The 21,661-nt window shown below is 35.4% G+C and overlaps 1 protein-coding gene and 1 long non-coding RNA gene across 17 annotated transcripts in view; one reads left to right on the top strand and one right to left on the bottom strand.

The window, feature by feature from the left end:
- LOC107976352 (uncharacterized) overlaps window positions 1-21,661 on the top strand; it is a 519,171-nt gene that overhangs the window by 91,554 nt on the left and 405,956 nt on the right. The gene's annotated exons all lie outside the window — the stretch shown is intronic.
- The window catches only part of PKIA (cAMP-dependent protein kinase inhibitor alpha), an 87,835-nt gene that overhangs the window by 28,529 nt on the left and 37,645 nt on the right, over window positions 1-21,661 (bottom strand). For 6 of the 16 annotated variants that reach the window (XM_063817203.1, XM_063817204.1, XM_063817205.1 and 3 more), the window contains 3 exons: window positions 9,212-9,357; window positions 7,079-7,189; window positions 1,734-1,862 (listed from right to left, as the gene is read on the bottom strand). The exons of 1 other annotated variant lie outside the window; for it this stretch is intronic. The gene's annotated coding sequence lies outside the window, so the exon portion shown is untranslated. Of the gene's footprint in view, window positions 1-1,733; window positions 1,863-5,252; window positions 5,393-5,800; window positions 6,024-7,078; window positions 7,190-9,211; window positions 9,358-16,119; window positions 16,334-21,661 lie in introns of those variants that run through there. 9 more of the 16 variants (XM_063817202.1, XR_008536777.2, XM_003311773.6 and 6 more) reach the window with 7 other exon arrangements.

The raw sequence follows: 21,661 nt of genomic DNA, 5'->3' as shown, positions 1-21,661 counted from the left end.
AATAATCAAATATGAGTAAATGTCCTCTTATTTTGAAACCAGTTTCAGTGTGCTATTTTAGATCACTAGTTCACTTTCACACCTGGGAGAGTGTGTGTGAGTGTTTTGGTTTTGTGGTAACTGGATTATGCTAAATTTTACATTTCCTTCTTTAATGAAATGGATTTTGTTCTCTCTTGGAAATGCAGCAGACAGCAACAGCAGAATATAGAGAAATAGCTGCTGCAGCTGTACTACCCATGGAAAAGTATAAATAACAATTTTAGCAGCTAGTGATTCTGAAATTGCCCTTAACTGTGTCATTATAAAAATGCTTTAACAAATATGTTTTACAGTAAGGTGACTATAGCAAAAAGCAATGTATTGTATATTTCAACATAGCTAGAAGAGAAGATTTTGAATGTTATCCCCACAAAGAAATAACAAATGCTTAAAATGATGGATATACCAATTACCCTGATTTGATCATTATACAATGTATATATGCATTAAACATCACACTATACCCCATAAATATGTACAATTACTGTTATCAGTTATAAATCTGAAGAAAAGAAAAGTTTGCAAGTAATATAGTTAAGAAATTTATCTGATGGATTTTCTCCCCAAGCGCTAATCATTGAATAGTACATCTAATGAAGGTACTGTGCCTAAATGTAAAGGATAAGATGTAAATTATTAAAAAGCAGTCTCAGAACTAGATAAATTGTCAGCTATATCAGCAGACTCAGATTCAGGCTTTCATGTCACAGATACTTCTGTCACAGACCTTGGCAAATATGTGTTTTGTGTTGGTCTTATAATTGTCCTCAGAATCATGGGGACTTACTCATTAATTCAAAAAGATTTATGGCCCACATTTTATGTGTTAGTTATAGTACTGGGTTCTGAGACTACAGAAGCCAACACACAAAGCAATCCAAGGACAAACTTTTTCTCTTCATTCATCCATTATTCAGTATGTGTCTTCATTTTGAGTACTGACTAGGGATCAAGTGCTGTGCTAAATGTATATATTAATAAGTATATATTAATATAACTGCAAATGAGAAGATGAGCCACTTATTATGATGTTACTGCTGTTTTTTTCTTTTCTTTCCATAAAATGGGATGTCCTTTTGCCCCAAGTTTTGGACTTAAATTGCAAATGAAAAGAAAATTCTCAGTGGGATGCTGACGTGCATAGATAAATGAAAACAGAGCCCCCCTTTCACATGCTCCATTCACCTCCCTTTCAACTCCCTATATGTGCTCACTTTGATTGTCCCAAGACCAAGATGAGAAGTGCCCCATAGGAACCAAAACAACTTCCTTACATCATTCATTAGGACTGTTCCTCTTAAAGAACTAAATGCCATCATGACCCATAATTTTCATGACCTTCACAGAGGGTCACGGAGACAACCTACGAAAATGATTTGTTTTAAAAGAAAATACTGAAAGGGTTAATCTGCTGCTCCACAGGCCTAACCTCCTGGGATTAAACCACATGCATGGAGCTCACTAAGTGTACGTAGTAACAACAAGCTAAAAATAGAAAAAAGCATCATGCTGTTATTGTATGAGTTTCCCTCCAAGGTTTTGTCTGATAAACATCACAACCTCCAAGGGGATTGTGAACAGGTTCCTTGTAGGGTAGGTTAGATACTTATTTTTTCAGACAGTCACACCATAACCAGTTCTCAGCATACTTATTTTAAGGTAATTAAATGTTTGAGAATTAGTGTTCCTACCTGATTGGAAACCTTCTTGTCTTTAATTCATTGACTATACTAGATCTCTTTTTTCTTGGAGATGACCTTCAGATTTCTATCAGAAATCACTTCTTTGGGGAAACCAGGGCTTCTCAGAAAGTCAGGAAACTGAAATGGAGATAGCAAGAGAAAGGGAAATTATCTGTACATATAAGTTTCATTTTTAAAAATTTTAAGCAAATGTTCAAGCATCCGTCATTTGAACAGTATCATAACTTCAGGAACTTTCATGGTTATGAGTATGAATTCTCACAACACAAACACGTGATGAGAGTATAGGTTGAATTTTGGGATTTCAAGTCAAGCAGTCTTCAAAAGAGGCCTGGTTAGCCTTTGTTAATTAATTGTGTGTGTGTGTGTGTGTGTGTGTGTGTGTGTGTGTGTGTGCAGCTTTTTTGTGATGGGGTGGTGGGGAAAGAAATCTGTTGACTACTAGTCAGTGATTTAGCAGGCAAAAAAGGCAAGTTTTCTGTCTTTTCTTTAATATTCACTTTGGTTCTTCAGTCTTCATCTAGATTTCTCTTCTATCTTCACTTAGATCTTCAAAAAATTAATTTGACTAAACTTAGTTCTTCATAAACATTGGAATTTGTTGAAGGATATTTACAGAGACTTTTAATGTCTGTTCAAGCTTTGTCACACACAAAATGTTTGTGTGTGTGTGTGTGTGTGTTTGGCTTTTCTTGTGATGAGATGGAGGGAGAGAATAAATCTGTTGACTACTACTTAGAGATTTAGAAAGATGGACAGATTTAGAAAGATGGATATTAGGTTAAAGTGAAGCAAATTATGCAAAAAGGTTCCAACACTGTGATTCTGAAACAATAATAGCAGACTTCTGGGTGACTAAGGAGTAGTCTTCTCAAATTATACTCATACCTGTTATAGACCACCTGTTCACAAATTCTATACTATCATTCATCATTTATGGAAAACAAATGACATGATCTCTCTTTCCCTCCACTTACTGGCCATTCTCATATACCTTTTTTCTAACTTTAATGTCATACTCTTTTCTATCTGATTGAAAACATTAGAATCTAGGAGCGACAGACAATGAGCCAGCCCTCAGCATCTGTACCAGTGATGACCCTGAAAGGCACATTGGCCTATTAGGAGACTAGAAGTGATTTGGGATTGTCTTAGACTGATTTCCCTCAGAAGCAGAGCCTGAGAGAAGAATTTGAATTCAAACTGTTCCTGGAAAGTGAGCAAGGAAACTCAGGAGTAGAGTTGGAATTGAGAATAGAGGCATGAAAGAAAGCCAAGAGAGGCACAGCACTGAACAGGTTACTCTTGGGGGGAACTGTTACAAGTCCCTCAGAGGAGTCCTGTGGAACCCTGAAGAACATTCCTCAGGGTTATCCCCACCAGTGGGTGAGAAAGTCGAAGTATTTATATCCCAAATCCCCTCTGTCAGGGATTGAAAGTTTCAACCAGATATGTTATCTCCTGCACACTTCTGGCGTGCCCTAAAGAGGTATTTGCAGGTGATAGCACAATTCTATCAGTATGCACTGAAATGCTGAGTGTAGGGGGAGATGTAGGTGGGCCTCTGACAGCATCGGATACAGTGGCAATGGGGTATTAAAGGTTATCTTGTAAGTCCAAATGGATAAACTTTAGTTCCTGGGTTGACAGTTTTCTTTTGAGGTAATTAAGTACTAATGCATTGATAACAATGTCCTCTATTAAATCAAATCAAAGGTCCTAAGTGTCTAATCTCCTGGAAAACTTTGTATCTTGGATACAGTCCTAGTTAAAAAAAAAAAGGAAAAATTAAGATTTCAAGTTGACCACTCATTCATCACTCATTTAACACTCACTGAACACCTAATGTATACCAAGGATTAAGCTAGACTTCAGTGTAACCTTTATTAAAATCATTATCTTAGCATCAAGAATTTACTTTATTGGGGCATCCAGATAGTACAAATTATTACACAGTGTAATGGAAGAGAGAGCAGTCTTAATTCATTCTGTGGGCCAATAATAAGTGAGAAATATTAGCAGGTCTTCCTATAGAAGGCAATACTGGAGATGGATGTGTAATGTGAAGGAGAGGTAAATTTTTGAGTCAAAGAGAAGACAAATTCACAGTAGAAAGAAAAAGAATGGTTAAGGAACAGAACAGAAAGAAATGCCATATACAACTGGTATAAAGAGTGCTTAGAGGGGTGTAAAAAAAGAAGACAACAGAGAGCATGGTAGCAGCCAGATAAAGAATGGTTTGTGTATGTATGAAAGAGTGTGGAATTTAATTGTAAGGAAGATGGAAAGCCATTGAATGATTTTTAACAGAAAAGTTCAAGTTAGAAGAAAAGAAGATAGAAAGGTTTATTTGCATAACATGATCAGATATTTGTTTGTTTTAGAAAGGTCACTTTGGAAATACTGGGGCTTGATTGTTGGAGAAGGGTAGTTGCAATCCTAGACACAGAAAGTTTAGTTAATAGTTCATTAATATAAGCCAAAGAAGAAACTGGATATGAAGTTCGTGCATGGCAGTTGTTTGCTTTCAGTACTCGAAGAATGTTATGCCAATACTTCTGACATCCATAGTTTCAGATCCGAAATCTGCTGTCATTTGAATTGGCGTTTCTCTGTAAATAATGCATTGTTTCTCTCTATCTGCTTTTCAGACTTTTTTCCTTTCTCTTTATGTTTCAGAAGTTCAATTATGATGTGCCTCGGCATGAATATCTTTGTGTCTACCCTATTTGAGTTTTGCTTAGGTTCTTAAATCTGTACGTTTATGTCTTTTGCCAGTTTGGGGAACTGCTCTGTCATTATTTCTTCAGATAATTTTTCCATCTCACTGGCTGTCTGTTTTCATTCTGGGAGTTTGATGATATGGATGTTAGCTTTTTATTTTTTGTTCCACAGGTTCCTGAGTTCCTACCCACTTCTTCACTAAGCCTATGTTTTCCTCTCCGTTTTTCAAGTTTGATAAATTCTATTTATCTATTTGGTAAATTCTATTTATCTGTTCTTGAGGTCACTGATCCTATGCTTTGTCATCTCCATTCTACTCTTGAGCCTGCCCAACAAAGGTTTTAATTTTGGTTGTTGTATTTGTCAGCTCTATCATTTTCACTTGGTTTTTATTTTATAACATCTATTTTGTTGCTTATACTTTCTATTTTTTCATTTATTTTAAGAAATACATAATTGCTTTTTGAAACATTTATGTGATATCTTATTTAAAATCCCTGTCACATAATTTCAACAACTGATTTATCTCAGTTTTAGTGTGTGCTGACTATAATTTTTTTTCATTTATTTTGTGATTACCTGGTTCTTGGTATAATTGGTAGTTTTCAATTGTATTGTGAACATTATGAGTATTATATGACTCTGGATCTTATTTTAACTTATTATTTTTAGAAGGAAGCTCCCCTATATTGGGGTGTAGCAAGAAAGCTACAAGGGTGGGAATGTACAGGTTCCACTGGGCCTTGCTGACACCATACTGGCAACAGAGGGACGCTGACTCACATGGCCTTACTGCAGACACATGAGGTAGAAGTTTAGCTCCGCCTTTGGCCTTGCTGACACCTTCCCAAGGAGAATGAGACCACTCATACCATGTTGTTGCCTTCAAATGGGAATGGAGGCTCAGCACTCTAACAGACCCCCTGAACCAAGGCAGAGGGAAATGAAGTGTCAACTCTCTTTCTTTACACTACCTTAATTCTATCCTATTGGTGTTAGGTGTGTGTAGAGGCTTAGTTCCTCACTGGTCTCCCCTGACCCCAGGTTTTGAAGGAAAGTACAGTGCCTCCTATACCTAACTTGCAACATCCTGTTGCTGATGGCAAGTAGAGGTGGGGGCTTAGCTCCCCACTGGACCCCATGGCTGTGTGCAGGGAGTCCATTTGTAATTAGCTCTGTCTGGCATGATCTCCTTAAGTCTCCTTCCTGATGGGTGGGGTGGAGGCTCAGCTCTCCATTGAACCACACTGCAACAACTCTGGTGGGGGAACCACAGTGCTGCCTGCTTGTGAAGGGCAAGAGTAGGGTGGTATGCATGATCAACTCCTTACCTGGTCCCTCTGAAACAAAAGTCATGGATCATGGCTGTAACCATGACCTATGGTTTCATTAGGGTTTTACTGGAGAGGTGTACATACTGCCAGAAAGGTTTTCTGTTGTTAGAAATCTCTTTTCTCATACTTTGGCTAAGAAGCACAGAGTTTTCTTGGAGCTTTTTTTGTCTGTGTCTGTTGGTGGTTATGGAATGGAGGCTCCTGCGTTGCCCTGTCTGAGCTATGTGGGAGGCAAAAAGAAAACAGGGAACTCATTGCCATGTCATTTCTTAAGTCCTGAAGTAAGTCTGCCTTTCAGTTTTCACTATTTGGTGCCTCCTATGCTTATTTATTGTATTCATTTCATGGTTTTAGTGGAAAGTGAAAATACCTGGGAGAAATGCAGCCACTCCATCTTATCAGAACCAGAATTATGGTGGTCTATTAATGTTAAAAAGTGCTGCTGGCTATAAATTGAAGTTTGACTATATACACCATGCCCTTTAGGAATTATTCTGCTAGACAAATGGCTTCCTAAGGGTTCACAAGGTTATTACGATTTGATTTTCACACTTGCAGAAGTCAAGTGTTCTGTTGAAGGTGAAATTTGTAGATAAGGAAGGCTAGACTGATTCATGAGGTAGTAGATTAGGGTTGGAGACATTAATATAAACTCATCCTTAGCTTAATGTACATATGCATAGCAACATACATAAAAAATTATAGATATGTGTATACACATTGTTAGTATACATACACATATCTCTTCACTCAGTCAGCTAAGACAACCTAGAAACAATGAAACCCCAGTAACAATGAGCAAATATAGCACCCAGATCTTGGTGCTAATACCACTCCCCAGTAAAGGAACTAGAGCTTCCTGGAGAAAGGACCAATTCTAGAACCAGGGCAAGAAATATAAAAGATGGAAGTAGACCATCTGGTAGTGTGAGAAATTAAGGAAGTGATTTATAAAAACCCACAATTATTGAGCCTGGGAACAATTGAAAGAGTTCATAATGGTTAAGATGGAACAATTTGGGCAACAAAATAAAGTGGTATATAATCCCAAGTATAAAATTAATGTCCACAGATTCTTACTGGCGTAAACAAGTGATTAAATTAATAAATGGCTGGGGGATAGATAAGTCTCCAGTGCAGAAAACTTCCAAATAGCTTCTGTAGCTATTCAAACCAAAGAAGGCGGAGTATAACTCTCTGCTTCTTATTGTTGGCTGAGCGTAGTGATTTCCTTCCAGAGTATAATACAGAAAGAGAAAGAAAGAGTGAAGAAACCTGATGACGACTATCTCAGCCAGGTGATCAAGGTTGACATCAGCAGTGATAAGTCATCTTGACGAAATGGCCCTTTATCTCTGTGGTCTTCCTCAAAAGCACACTCCCAATCTTGAGAAAAGCATAAGACACATTTTAGCAGTGGGGCATCGTACAAAATACCTGTCCAGTATTATCCAAAATTGTCAAGGTCTTCAAAAATAAGGAAAGTATGAGAAATTGTCACAACTAAGGGGAGCCTAAGAAAACATGACAACTAAATGTAATACAGTATCCTGATGGAATCTTGGAACACAAATGTGACATGATAAGGTAAAAATCTAGGAACCATGATCAAAGTATGAACTTCAGTTAATGATAATATATTAATATTTGTTCATTAATTGAAACAAATGTAACATACTAATATAAGTTGTTAATAATAGAGAAAAATGGGTATAGTATGTATGAGAAATCTCTATAATATACTTTCAAATTTTCTGAATTAAAACTGTTTTAAAATATAAAGTCTATTTAAAAAGTCAAGTGTTTTCTTGTTTTATGGTTGTGTTTCTGCAGTCCCCAATAAATATTTGAGTTTGCTTTACCTTACTGATATTGATGTTGAAGAAAAAAACTAAATAACTCTAAAATGGTTGGTAATTCCAATTCAATAAGCAATAATTCCTGGTAACATGTTTTTGGAAGAACTCACTGAATAAATCAAAGCAAACTGTCTTTAAATGCTAAATGTCTTTTCGGTGTTTAATCTTCTTTAAGATTATTGTTTGCCACGGGCATGATTCCACTTCAGAGGGCAGTGATTATCATAAACATTGGTTGTAGGCAATGTCTAATGTATGCTGAAATATTAATGTAAGATGCTGTAATAACTTTAGCTAAAGTATTTTATGTTTTCAAAATGATGTATTGTTATTTCTGCCTATAAAGCCTTTTTAAAATACATTTTCTACCCACCTTTTCCAAAACAGAAAACTCACAAGGAAATGATACTACAGGATAGTATGCTCATCAGTTTGAATTGGAGGCTCACTTTGCTGGCACTCGTGGTTGCCAATGATACTGGCATTTGTATTACTTTTACAGATCCCTTCCTTGGCAAAATCTAATCTCCACAGGGGAAATCTTTGAAACAGCAGGTACCTAAAAGCTATAGAACATATAGCTTTGTAGCTAGATTTATGAAACATTTTACCCAGAAGTATAATATAATGTAAAAAAGGCTATTTTTCTCTTTGCCTTCTGCTACTCAGAGATCACTCACCATCTTACTTTTTAACAGCCAACAAAGACATGTTTCATAAATTAGACTATGAATTTGTAGCTCAACTTTGTATCTTAATATGACTAATTCCATATGATTTTTGTTGGTACCAAATATGTAAATCAACAGGAAATTTTGTGCTTAGCTCTTAAAAATAATTACTATAACTTACTCAATACATTTTTACACTTTTCCTTTGTGTTTTTCAAAACAGCAGTTCTCCTAAGGTGGGCTTTCAGCACATAAGTGAGTTGATCATTTTTTTCCATGGACAGTTTTCTCATCTCTTTTACCATATCAATTTGTTCTACTTTCTTGAAAAGTAGAACTTATTAAATAATTAAATCTTTATCGAACACTGGTGTAAGGCAAACACAAAAGGCAGACAACTGATCTGTTGGTTTTTCGGTTTTTTTTTTGAGTAATGAGCTCAATTAAAATCTCTCCAGATAACAGGTGTTACCCTATGTAGTGGAAATTGTATTTCCTTATGGAAACTCACTGTCAGGAAAATGAAGACCTAAATAATAACAGAAAAGTGATAACATTACTAACAATGCAGTGAGTGCCTGCTTTGTATCTGGCCCTGTAAAAGAAACTATAAACATTATACTGGCAATCCTCATAAAAAAAAACCCTAATTACTTTAGGGTTGTGTATGTAGGTACAAGAGAAAGAGGGAGAGAGAAACTTCAATAAAGGGCTACTGAGAAATAGCAAGAGCACTGCCAGGTATCCTTAATAAATAATTTAGGAGCTTCTAACTATGCAAATAATTATTTGTCATATGGGTGAATATTAAGGATCTTTCAGGTTTAGACTAAGAAGACAAAAGGCTTCCAGAAGTTGAGTCCAAAGTTTACACTTACATAAAATCCTTATAACAGAAGACCAAATTATAATTCAATAACTGAAGAGTTTTTAAAATACTGGATGTGTTCATATCAGCATGGCTTCATCATGTGGATAAGAGACAAGAAATTGGCAGATGCAACCTGCAGATTCATTACTGTTCCTGTGAAGGGCAGGATAATGAATAAAAATGAAAATAATGAAAAATAATGACTAGAATTTTAGGCAGTTTGCTTAATCTCTATTCCAGGAAAAATACAGCAAAAAAGAAAAAAATATCTTGAAATTTTTTCTAAAAACAATTATAAGTGACATTTCTTATTTTTCTGCCAAATAATGTGGAAGTATAATCAGTCAAATAAGTCTGATCTTTTCTGGTAAAATAATTATTTATTTGAAAATGTAAGACGTAATAATCAGAGAGTCTTTAAAAAGGGGCCAAAAAAATCTCCTTTAACATTCTTCTTAAAGAACAAAATTATAAAAAAGAACCATACTAAAAATATTTTAAAACAAAAGTAAAAATTCCCATTACTGTTGCAGAGCTTTTAAATTTTTATTTTTGTTTGATTTTTAATAAATAGTCATGTTTACATAGTTGTCACAAGGCTGACAAATTTGAAATCAGCTCTCTTCAGTAAGCATTATTCTATTTTGCTAGATAGTCTCATAATTATAATTTTAATGACTGTAATTTTCTACTAATTGGATATAATTTGCTTTACTCAATCATTTTCTTATTGTTGAAATTAAATGTGTTTCCATTTTTTTTGTTATTACACATGACAGGACAATGAACACCTTTATATAATGATTTTCTAAATATAAATTATTTTAGTAAATTTCCAGAATTAAAATTAATGGGTAAAAAGCTATGACCACTTTTATCTTACTAGACATTGCCAAATTACTTTTCAAGTTGTTGAACCAAATTAGATGAAGTACATTACCAAAATAAGATACTGTGGTATGTGATTACTGATTTTGATAAATTAATAAACTGGACCCTCATGTTCCATTTCTTTAAATTTTTTGATAACTATTAAAGTTGAACATCACATATATATTTAAAATACTAATTGTATTTTCTCTTGTCTTCTCTCACTCTTTTCTGCTTCTTCATAACTTATTCCTAGGTAACTGGAGAAAAATCACGTGACAGGGCACATCTGTATTCCAATAAATTAATAAACACCAACCACAAATGGGTTTCCAAGACTGGGAATACTGCTCTGACTAACCAGTAAATTCTTTCTCATTCTACTTAAGGGCCATTCTTTTTTTTCTTTTTTCTTTTTTTTTAAATAAGGCTTCCCCACTCTCCTCAAATTCCCATCTTTCTTCTTTACTTCCCTCTCTCAGCTGATGTGTTGCTTTATATCTCATTAAGAAAATAGAAGCCAGTAAATGGCCCACTGTCAAATCCATTTATCCATTAGCATCTTCAGTGATCTTCGTAGTCCCTTTTTGTTAGAGTTAATGTGAAAGGCCATTCACACTGTATGTAGTGGTTATTCCATTTTCTCTCATCTGATCAAGAACTTCACAGCACTGAGTCTTCCACAGCCGACCTACTCCTTATAGATTATTCCATAAAAATTCAAACATATTCTAGACCACTAACTCCTATTTAAAATAGTAAAAAGTATATATGCAACATGAAACCTTCCTTGGTCATCCAATATCTTCTTTGTCTCATTCACATCTGTCCTTCTCAAAATTGTTATCTTTATAGATTTTTTTTCCACACCTCATGTCCTATTTACTCAATAGTTTACTTTCTTCTGGCTTCCCTCACTCCAACACCTTTGTCCACTGCTCTGAAATTTCACTTATGAAGGACACCAGTGATCTCCATTTCACCACAGCCAATGGAGAGTTTTTGTCTTTTTATTTCTAGACTCTTTCCTTCTTTTAAAAATAAAGTAAAACAAAAGACAAAAATACTGTTATGCTTTTATACCCTCATAATCTTCTACCTTGGTATATTTTACCACCCCACCTTTAATCTGATTTCTAAATATTTTGTTAGTTCCATTTACATTCAGTGGAATATACAACTGTGTGAAGGATTATTCTCCACATTTAATTCTCATAATAATAATACTAGTAACAGTAGTCAAGACTTCTATATTGTTTGGCAGATGCAAGACACGATTCTAAGAGCTTTATTAATGTGATTATTCTTATAAACTTATACATCTTGTATAATTCCCACACTACAAATGAGAAAACTGAGGCATTGAAAGGTTAATTATAATTTATGCAAGATCAGATGACCACTAATTGATGATGCCTCTTGCCAAGTTAATGCTGAAATTTTAGAGTAAGGAAGTTAAATAATGTCTCACAGATTGGCCTTACAGTCAGCAAAATTTAATTAATTACATGGATAGAACCAGAAAGTAGAGAAAAATTTTGTATTGCATGTGAATTACTAAGTGATGTTAGTAACGATGTATGATTGATTGTAATTGAATGAAGATTTTTTCCTTGTTACATTGTTCTTTCAAAAGAGAAATATTTTTTTCATAGTGTCTCTCATTTTTTTTTCATTCCTTCACATATTCATTCATTAATTCAACACTCATTTCCTGAGCATCTACCAGATACCAGTCTCTGTTGAAAGCCTTGGAAGATTTGGTGGTGAATGAACACAAAGTCCTTGCTCTTAAGCAAATGCCCTAGTTGTTGGGAGTGGGGTGGGGGAGGGTGGTAGAGTACATAAGTAAACAAATTGACAAGTGAAACTGGTTAATGGGATAGACAGACACAGAGCAGGCTGGTCTCTCTGGCCAAGGTAGTAGAGTTGGCATCTGAAATGACACTGAAATGATTAGAGGGAAACTGATCTAAGCAGAAGGATCAGTAAATGCAAAGCCACGTGATAGCCACAAGCTTGCTGCATCCCTGGACTTGAAAAAGGCAAACATGCCTGGAACCCATGAAGGTCTGGAAGAGATACTGAAGGGGGCCAGAGCACTTGAGGCCTATAAGTCTTATTAAGTGGTTTATGTTTTAGTGTCTTTGCACTAGATAACCATTAGAAGTTTTAAGCAGGACAAATGTATCATATGCTTTGTGGTTTTAAAGAGATTACTTTGACTGTTGAGTCTCCTATAAAAATAAAATAGCTGTGACTCTATGAAGTGTGGGCTTAATGATAACAAATTTTTTAAGAGCCCAAGAAGCTAAAAAATGACTAGTTCACTGATGATTACCATTAGTCCCAACTAGACTATATTAATATAAGCTTGGTGACCCTGGGATCCTGAGACATATTTTGTTAGGAAAACTCAACTATTTTCAAACTAGCATGATTTCAACAATTGCTAATATTTTTTGGGGTTTCAGAACTATTATTTTATTAACTGGAGGCTCGATAAGAGGTTTTATGTAGAAAAAGGGTAGATAGTTGGCTTCTGTCTATTCTCCCTTTCAGTGGGAGAAGTGATGGTTAAGGGCGATTACTCTGCTGTTGGTGCATTGCCTAAGTTTTAGAACTAATTCAAGCCAGTAAATATTTGCTGAAGAACTATTATATGTTAGAAGGGAGCTGAGAATGGGGATACAAAGAGGATAATTAATAATAGAGCAGCTATTACTAACAAGAGGCAGGTACTGTGCAATGCTTAACGTGCATTATCCCATGTTACATGAATTTACACATTAACCCTGTGAGGTAGGTGTATTTATTATCCTCTTTTCCTGAGAAAACAGATGCTTTTCAAAACATTAAGTGATTTTTCTAAGGTTACATAGCTAGTCAGAGATGGAAGCAGTATTTGGACTCAGAAAGTTTGACATCAGTACCAACCACTGTGCTCTACTGACTACAATGGCCCTACTTGAGAAGTTCAAAATCATACATACGTGGGTACAACTGACCCTAAGACTGCCTGGCACAAACTTTGTGGGACAGGCTAGATTTATGTGAGATGTACTTGAAGTGGAGAAGATTGTGACAGAGAGTCACTAAAATATGCTGCCTGTACTAGGAGAAAAAAAAAAAAAAAAAAAACTTGGCCTAGCCTAGAGCAGTGGGGTAGGCTAATTACATGATGTTGAGGAGGAAGAAGGAGCATTTCTGTCTTTTTTCTTGTCTTACAATTGATTAAATTATATCTATGTCACGATATCAGAAACAAATTACAGTATAATGGACAGTTTTTGAACCCATCTTAGCTTGTATCCTGGTATACGTAGAGTGTTAGACCAACAGTGGCACCTATATGTAGTTAAATACATTTTAATTTATCTTTAGCCTGAAAGGAAAATAGTTTCTTATATGTATAATTTGGGAGTGTCTTCAGAAAAAATACTTAAAGCCCACTATCTCAGAGGAAGACCAATTCGCAAAAGATCTACCAGCAGATGCAAGTCCAAACACACTAATCATTTAGTGAGATTTGTACTGATATACCACGTCTCTTGTTGTTTATTTATGGATTTTTCTGGAAGAAGGCTCATAGAGCTCATATATTCTCAAAGAGGTAAAGACCCATGCTGATAAGGTAGAAAGATCTTTGCTCTGGAATTAAATCAGTTTAGGTTTTGCAGCTTACTAGAATTAGGTAACATTCTTAATCTTCCTGAGCCTGGTTTCTATCTACCAATAGAGATAACACTAACACAGAGGGATGTGGTTAAATTAAATGACTCAGATAAAATGTTATATATCTTTTCAGGCTATCCTGTTAGGACATGCCCAGTAAATGTTAAGCCATCAGCAAATACTCTGCTTCCTTGACATGAATGAAGCCCATTCTCATGTTCTTCATGGTTTTCCTCGGCCATTGGTCTAAATATCAAGGCCATAGTTAAAAATTATCCCTGTCCCTTCACAGTCCATCTGCTTCCCCAAAGTATCCTCCTTGATGAATTGAGTCCCAATATTAGTAATATTCATCACTTTAGTTATTAATGTTCATATGTTTAAGATATTTTAATGTAAGGTAAATCATTACTCAAGAGAATAGCTAAGCTGGCTTTGTCAAAGATTTCAATGAGCTACCAGTACATCTTAATCAGAATTAACTTTCAAAGACAGGGAGAGCAATGATTCAAGGTGTGAATAGAAAAACATTTTCTTTTTGTACAAAATGTTACTGTCATTTGTTCTGGTGGGGAAAAAGCTTAGAGTTAACCTAATTTACATTTTATGATTAGTTTAAAGAAAGTGTCATATAAATTTAGAATGAAAATAAATCAGTTTTCTTTAAACAGAAATGCAGATTTAAAAATGTCTTTTTATGCAACTGCCAGAAGGAAGCACTGTTTTGTCTGCAAATTCCCAGATTCTGCTCTAGTTTTAAAGGCTAACGACTGTGAAATGCAAATATAATCAGGGTTCCAGATGTGGCAATCAGGAAATGATTTGTGTACCAGCTATTTTTAACAAAAGGCTTGCAAACATGATAAATGAATAGTGAAAGTCGAAATGATATCAAATATGCATGAAAGTAGCATATATATAATTATAAATTACCTTTAGGAATTAATTATAACATTACTTCAGAGAGATTCGTATGATTTATTCCTATGCAGAATGTAGAGTCAGATGATCTAGGTTATCACTTTGGGACTAGGATATCACCAAAAATCTTTATGTTACAACATATGTGATAGAAATGAACACAATTTTACAGGAAGAACTAATCAGATGAATTCAGATTTCATTTGTACTTTGGTATAAATAGATCATATTGGGTTTTCTCAACTAGATGTATAATAACTACAGATAAAAAGAACTATGCTGGTTTGCCAGAATGTAAAACACTGGCGAAAGTGAGGAGGCTGTATCAATGAGCTCGGGAAAGCAGCTCCATAGCCTCTATCTCCATCACACAGACATTTAGTTCAGATTTGAAACAGAACTTGAGATCAGTCATTTCAACACATCTCCAAACCAGTTAAGTTATGTTCAAACATGAAGGGATGGATAGATATCAGTCTATTATTTTTAAACTGCATAAAGGTATAACTCTTCAGTTTTCATCAAAACCACACTTTTTAGGTTATCAGGGTCCACAGTTCTTAAGCAAGCAATGCATGCTTAGTGCTATCTCCCTGCTATAAATAGCTTCTCAGTCTTCCCACCACTGCCCATCCCTTCTCTCCTTAATGTCTTGGTCAAAACCATCCCCCAGGAACCCCTTTCCACTTAATTGCTGATCATGTCGATGTTTTGATCACCTTAGCTACTTCCTAGAGTCGGTAGTATATATGTGAGATTTAACTTTAAAAGTACCCATAAAGGGCTGGGCACGGTGGCTCATGCCTGTAATCCTAGCACTTTGGGAGGCCGAGGCGGGTGGATCACCTGAGGTCAGGAGTTTGAGACCACCCTGGCCAACATGGTGAAACCCTGTCTCTACTAAAAATACAAACATTAGCCAGGCGTTGTGGCACATGCCTGTTATTCCAGCTACTCGGGAGGCTGAGGCAGGAGAATCGCTGGAACCCAGGAGGCGGAGGTTGCAGTGAGCCGAGATGGCGCCATTGCACTCTAGCCTGGGCAACAGAGCAAGGCTCCGTCTCAAAACAAACACAAGCAAACAAACAAACCCATAATGTATTAAATGCACAGTTTCTAACATAATATGAATATCCAGTAACTGCTGACTAGCATTATTATTATAACATTTACATTAAAACTAATCTGCACTGGTTTAAGTATTGCTTAATGATTGATTCTGTTTCTTTCACACACCTGTTCTTTTACTCCACCTGATGTAAAGGAAATACGTGAACATTTGTTGATTATTAATATGGTTTGGCTGTGTCCTCACCAAATCTCAACTTAAATTGTATCTCCCAGAATTCCCACATGTCACAGGAGGGACCCAGGTGGAGGTAATTGAATCATGGTCGGGCGGGGGGGAAGGGGGTGGTCTTGCCGTGCTATTCTCGTGATAGTGAGTACCTCTCACGAGATCTGATGGGTTTATCAGGAGTTTCCGCTTTTGCTTCTTCCTCATCGTCTCTTGCCACTGCCATGAAAGGAGTGCTTTTTGCCTCCCACCATGATTCTGAGGCCTCCCCAGCCATGTAGAATTGTAAGTCCAATTAAGCCTCTTTTTCTTCCCAGACTCGGGTATATCTTTATCAGCAGCATGAAAACAGACTAATACAATTACCTACAGTGAGAGAGGCAGTGAAAGGTATAGAATTAGTGGAGTTCAAGCCTGAAACTGACCTGGGTTTGAATTCCATCCCTGCCACTTACTTGGACCTCTCTATGCCTCAGTTTCCTTAGTGTTAATTGGAGATAATAGATATTTTAGGGACACTGCAAAGATTATAAATAATTAAACCAATGTTTGGATCCAGAAGCGGTATTCATTACCTGATTTAATGTAAAATATTAGATAATTTGATTTTGTTTTGAGAATCTGACAACTCACTCTGACTGCTCTGCATCCCCTTACTAAAACAACTGTAAACAGCATTTTTCATGTAATTTCAGATTTTTGCTACTACAAAACCAGTTAGTGGAAAAAAGACATCTTAGAGTCTCATTTACATTTATAATTAGTTTAAAACAAAGTGTCACATAAATTTACAAAACCAAATAGTTGGTACAAACAAATCAGACAAAATGTTACAGGGGAAACACAGACTACCATCCCGGAGAAGGACAAGCAACATTGTACTACTGTCAAAATTTGGATCAAAACTATGTCTCTGCCAGGTTTCACTTTAACTGGCATTGAAGTTCCTGACATAGCTGTCCCCATCACAGGCATAAATACCCATCAAATAAACTGCAGTTGAACAGCCTCAGTCCCTTTTCTATAAAATGGGTATTTAATATTACCATTTTGACAAGAGCCTTATGAATATTAAGAGAACATAAATAAACTCCCCTAGCAGCTGACAGCCAAGTAATTAATCTTTCAGCCATTTCCTTTCTCTTTTTCCTTTTTTTCCCATGTTCTGAGTTCTTTTACACTTCATGTCCCACAATGCTGAAGTAATTGAAATGCTTTTACTCAGATAATCTCATACAACTTCTAGCATAATAAACAAGGAAAGTTTAATGCATTATTGTTTAAACAATGTCATTATTCTTTTTGGTAACCTGATTTTTCCAAATATGTAACTCTTTGATTCTCCTATAATATAGTATGTCTTATCCATGGGCACAAATTGAGTGTGTGTCAGAAATATTAAGTCCCTGGAAAACTACCAGTGGTGCCATTTTGGGTTCTATTTATATGTTAACAGCTTCCCTAAAACCAAGTTATTATCATTTCTACTCTTCTTCTGTTTTAATGCCCTCAAAATGTGGCTTCCAATTAGTAATTATATTAATTGGCGTCACATTCATTCTTGTTTGCTTTTTTCCTGATCATAACAAGAATTATCTGACTGTGAAGTTAGTGAGATGGGCTTTCTGATAAGGAAGGTTAGGAGGAAAAAAATGACAAGTAGGGTAACATACGCACATACAAAATTAGAGGAAGCTTCAGCAGTAACAAAATAGTGAGAGTCAATTGGTAGGAAGATTTTGTCATGTGTTGCCATTAATTGACCAACTAGAGTAATTAGACTCACAAATAACAGAAAGCAAAGAGTGGCAAATCTATCGTTCCTGCCAGCTTCTTCTGCTAGTCATCAGAACAATTATCTTCTAGTTTATGAAAGGATAAAGATGTAGTATTCAAATTTAAATGTTACCAATATAAGATATGGAGATATGTGAAACCTACTATAGTATCTTCATAAACATAGTTTTATAGCATCATAAATTTCACAGTAAAATTATCCATGAGAAATGTAAAACTCATACAAAGTATAGTAATATTTTAAATCTCAAAAATAAAAAAGAATAGCTGACTGTGTCTTGGCACACTTTTCTGTGTTTGTGAAATATGTTAGAGCCAGCCTGTTTTTGATGAAGAGCAACTGTACTGGAGAGAAAGCCTGTATTCATATTCATCGTCATCAGGCAAATCGAGGAGCTGACTTGCTTAGGATCAGTAAGTGCTTTTTTCCTCACTTCTTAACAAAGAACAGAACATTGTGTAAAAAAAACAAAATCCCATTTTTGTTAAAAATAATAGTAAACAATGGAATGTTAGATAATTGATTTTTTTACTTCCCATATAAAATGATCAATAACTACTACTAAATACTAATTCGTAGTTGTATTAATTGGCATCACATTTATTCTTGCTTGCTTTTTCCCTGATCGTAACAAGAATGATCTGACTGTAAAGTTAGTGAAACAAGATTACATGGGCAAGTAGATACTGACTCATGTAAATAACAGTGAGTCATGTTTGGCTGCCTGATTCTGTTAAAAGAAAAATGCATCCATATTCATTCAAAGCAAATGTTCTTTTGGTAACTGAATAAAAATAATAGGTAGTAAGATCAATTTCTTTTAATTTACATAACTGCTAAACATAAAAGGAAAGGACAAAGGAAACAAACTGTGCTTTCTATCATATTTTATTTTTTTGCTCAACTACTGCCAACATTCTTAACTGATGGTATTACCTGTTTGTGTCCTTTCAGACCAAACCCCTTTACCCACCAGTGCCATAAAACAAAATCATAGTGTTGGGAGACATTTCAAGAAAGTCATTGCTATTGATTTGTCCCTCAAATATGACTTAATATAGCAATAGAATGATTTTGAAGTTAATAGTTTCTTTTCAGTGCATTAATAACTTTAGCAGTTTTAAATGTCTTTTTCTAGAGTGGTTTCTATACAAACACTCTCTCACACACACACATTGACACTCACTTTCCTTTTGTAATTATACACTCAATTCTTCTTGCATTCACCAACACCAAGGCCGCTTTATCCAACTCCTTCTCACTGTTGGCCAGTTTGAGATCAGAAAACAGGGATCAATTTTAATGTTCTCTTCAATAGACCTACATTGTATTTATGAACTAAGAAGTGATTTTTATTTTTGTTTTCCTATATTTTGAGCCTTTTGAATGACCACTTCTCTCCAACTATATGGCTTATAAGACGAGTCTTATAACTGGGAGAAGCCAAAAAGTTCTGATGCCTAGCAGACTCTTGTCTCTTTGCCTGAGAACCTCAATCCTTTAGCCTTTCTTTTCTATTGAAATTCAAATATCTGTACTTTAAGATCTTAGTCATTTTTTTTTTTTTTACCTCAGTCTGAATGATCCAAAAGCAAGTTTTGATGATGTGGAGGAGGGAAGAGAATTTCAGGGCATACAGTTACTGTAAGGGGTATTAGATAACAGAGTGAATTGAGTAATAAATAGACTCAAGGGAGAAAGAAATTCAGAAAGTGCAGCTTGATGAAACTTATGCAAATATACGTTTGTCTAAGGTCTAATTAGTTAGAAGAGAAGTCTCTGAAGGTGACTACTATTCCTTTGTAAAAGTTTGAAAAATGCAACCTGTAAGTGCCTTGTACCCCTTCATATTACAGAATGTATAATATGATTCACACAGTGCAGAAAACGCAGATTGCCATAGACTCAGTCATGCACCATTTTGTACCCTCTCCACTTTGAGCATCAGAAAGTGGATTGTAGAAATCTGGTTCATCTTATTTTAACTTGCTCATTTCTCAAATTTAAAACAATCTTTTATTTTTAAACTAGTCTCTTTAAACCACAAAATACTGTAAAGTTATTCATTGAAAAGAATGTAACATTTACTACTGCAATATATGATGTGCAATTTATTGAGAATGTCTCCTAAATGCATCTTTATGTATTGCATAATCTAAAATTCATATCAGGTATAACTACAATCTAATTCTTGTGTCAACCATGAAAGCCTTTCTTAGAAAGCTGGTGAAATCCTTTGTTACAAATATCAGTCTCTGCTTGTTATTATGTCTGTATTAGTATCATCTGCAATCCTCAGCAGGTTACTTTTCATCCTGGTAAACTTCTAACAGGCCACATCCGAATCATGGATAAAATACAATTTGCAGAGAATTCTCTATTTCTATTCAGAATTTTAAAAATTTTAACTAAATGTGCAAGGCCTTCAGCAATTTCTGTAGCTTGCCCTTTTCCTAAGCCTACTTGCTCCTTAGGTCAATATTAAGTTCCTGGATTTAAATATTGGTGGCTTTCCTCTCAGGTGTTCTCCGTTAAAAGCTTTCTCTTCCTTTAGAATCCTTAGTAAAGGAAGTGGTATTTGCAAGGAAGAGAACAGTGTCTTCCCTACTATTTAGCTGTCAGGACTTTAGGGCTACATGCTAGGTTGCATAGTGAAAACCCTGGCCTGGCGTCAACTGGTGGCATTAAAAATCACTTTTTCACTTCTTTGCAATTAAAATATTTCCACCAATTTATCTTTTCATTAAAAATGGCATGAAGAACCCAGTATGGGAATGGCCCATGATTCTGCTTCTGTGACTTGTGATCTACGACTTGCTCCTTCTAACATCTTTATAAATGCACTCTACATATTGCTGGGTGCCAAGTTTGTTTGTTGATATTGGTTCCCAACACTGCAGTGTCATGGGTCATCTCTGGAAATTATTTCTTTGCTATGTCTATGAAGTATTTCTCCTCTCCTCCCCATCCCGTGTTCTGCTGCCTGTTTAAACTTAACATTTATAAACAGTCCACTGGGTTTGTTTTGTTGATGCACTGGCTGTTTTCCAAGATTTTGTTGTTAATCTTATCTGACTGTTTAAGGATGACCTTTTGTGGTGTTATAAAACTCTCAAGAAAAGGAAAATAGATTTGGTCATCTAACCCTCTTCTAAAGACTGCAAAAAAAAAAAAAAAAAAAAAATCCAGTTGTTTTAAAATAGAGTGGCTTGATACAAAAAGCTGCGGCATATTACATCTGTCTGCATCTGCACGTTTTCAGCTTTCAGGGACCAAAAATTAGCAGTGCAACATATAATCAGACATAAAGGAAAGCCAAAAAGAAGCCAGTAGGGAATTTTTTCTGCCTAATATTCTAACAGTGTTGGTAAATAGGCCTACTACTTCTAGTATTTACATAAGAGACAGCAGTCAAATAACCAATTCAATAAAACAAACAATTCTTCTTTGAGAAAAAAAGAATGACACCACTTAAGAGTTGATGGACATAGACTCAGAATTATTAGATGTGAAAGGATCTTAGAAATCTCATTTTATAGATGAGGAGTATGAGGTCTAGAGTGGGTAAGTGATTTGATAAAGCCAGAAATAGGACTAGGATCCAAGCCGGGATTCTCTGCCTCCACAGACGGGACCCTGAGTTTATTCCCTGACTGAACTTTTTAGGTGTTTATGCATTATATCAAGACAGCCCACATGTACCAGATTTGTTTCCATTATTACTAAATGAAGCAAGACAGTGCTTTTACGGGTACTGGAGTATAAAGTCAGCCAATGTCAAACTAGTCAAAAGAACTCTAAAAGAGACAGTGCTTTTCAGGCTTTTTTTTTTTTTTTTCCTGCAAATGGGAATTAGATACATTATGTGTGTATATGTAAATGTATATTCAAATTAA

The sequence above is a fragment of the Pan troglodytes genome, chromosome 7, assembly GCF_028858775.2.
Source record: "Pan troglodytes isolate AG18354 chromosome 7, NHGRI_mPanTro3-v2.0_pri, whole genome shotgun sequence".
Classification (NCBI taxonomy): Eukaryota; Metazoa; Chordata; class Mammalia; order Primates; family Hominidae; genus Pan; species Pan troglodytes.
The sequence above is the reverse complement of the archived record's forward strand: the minus strand, read 5'-3'. Positions and strand labels throughout refer to the sequence as shown.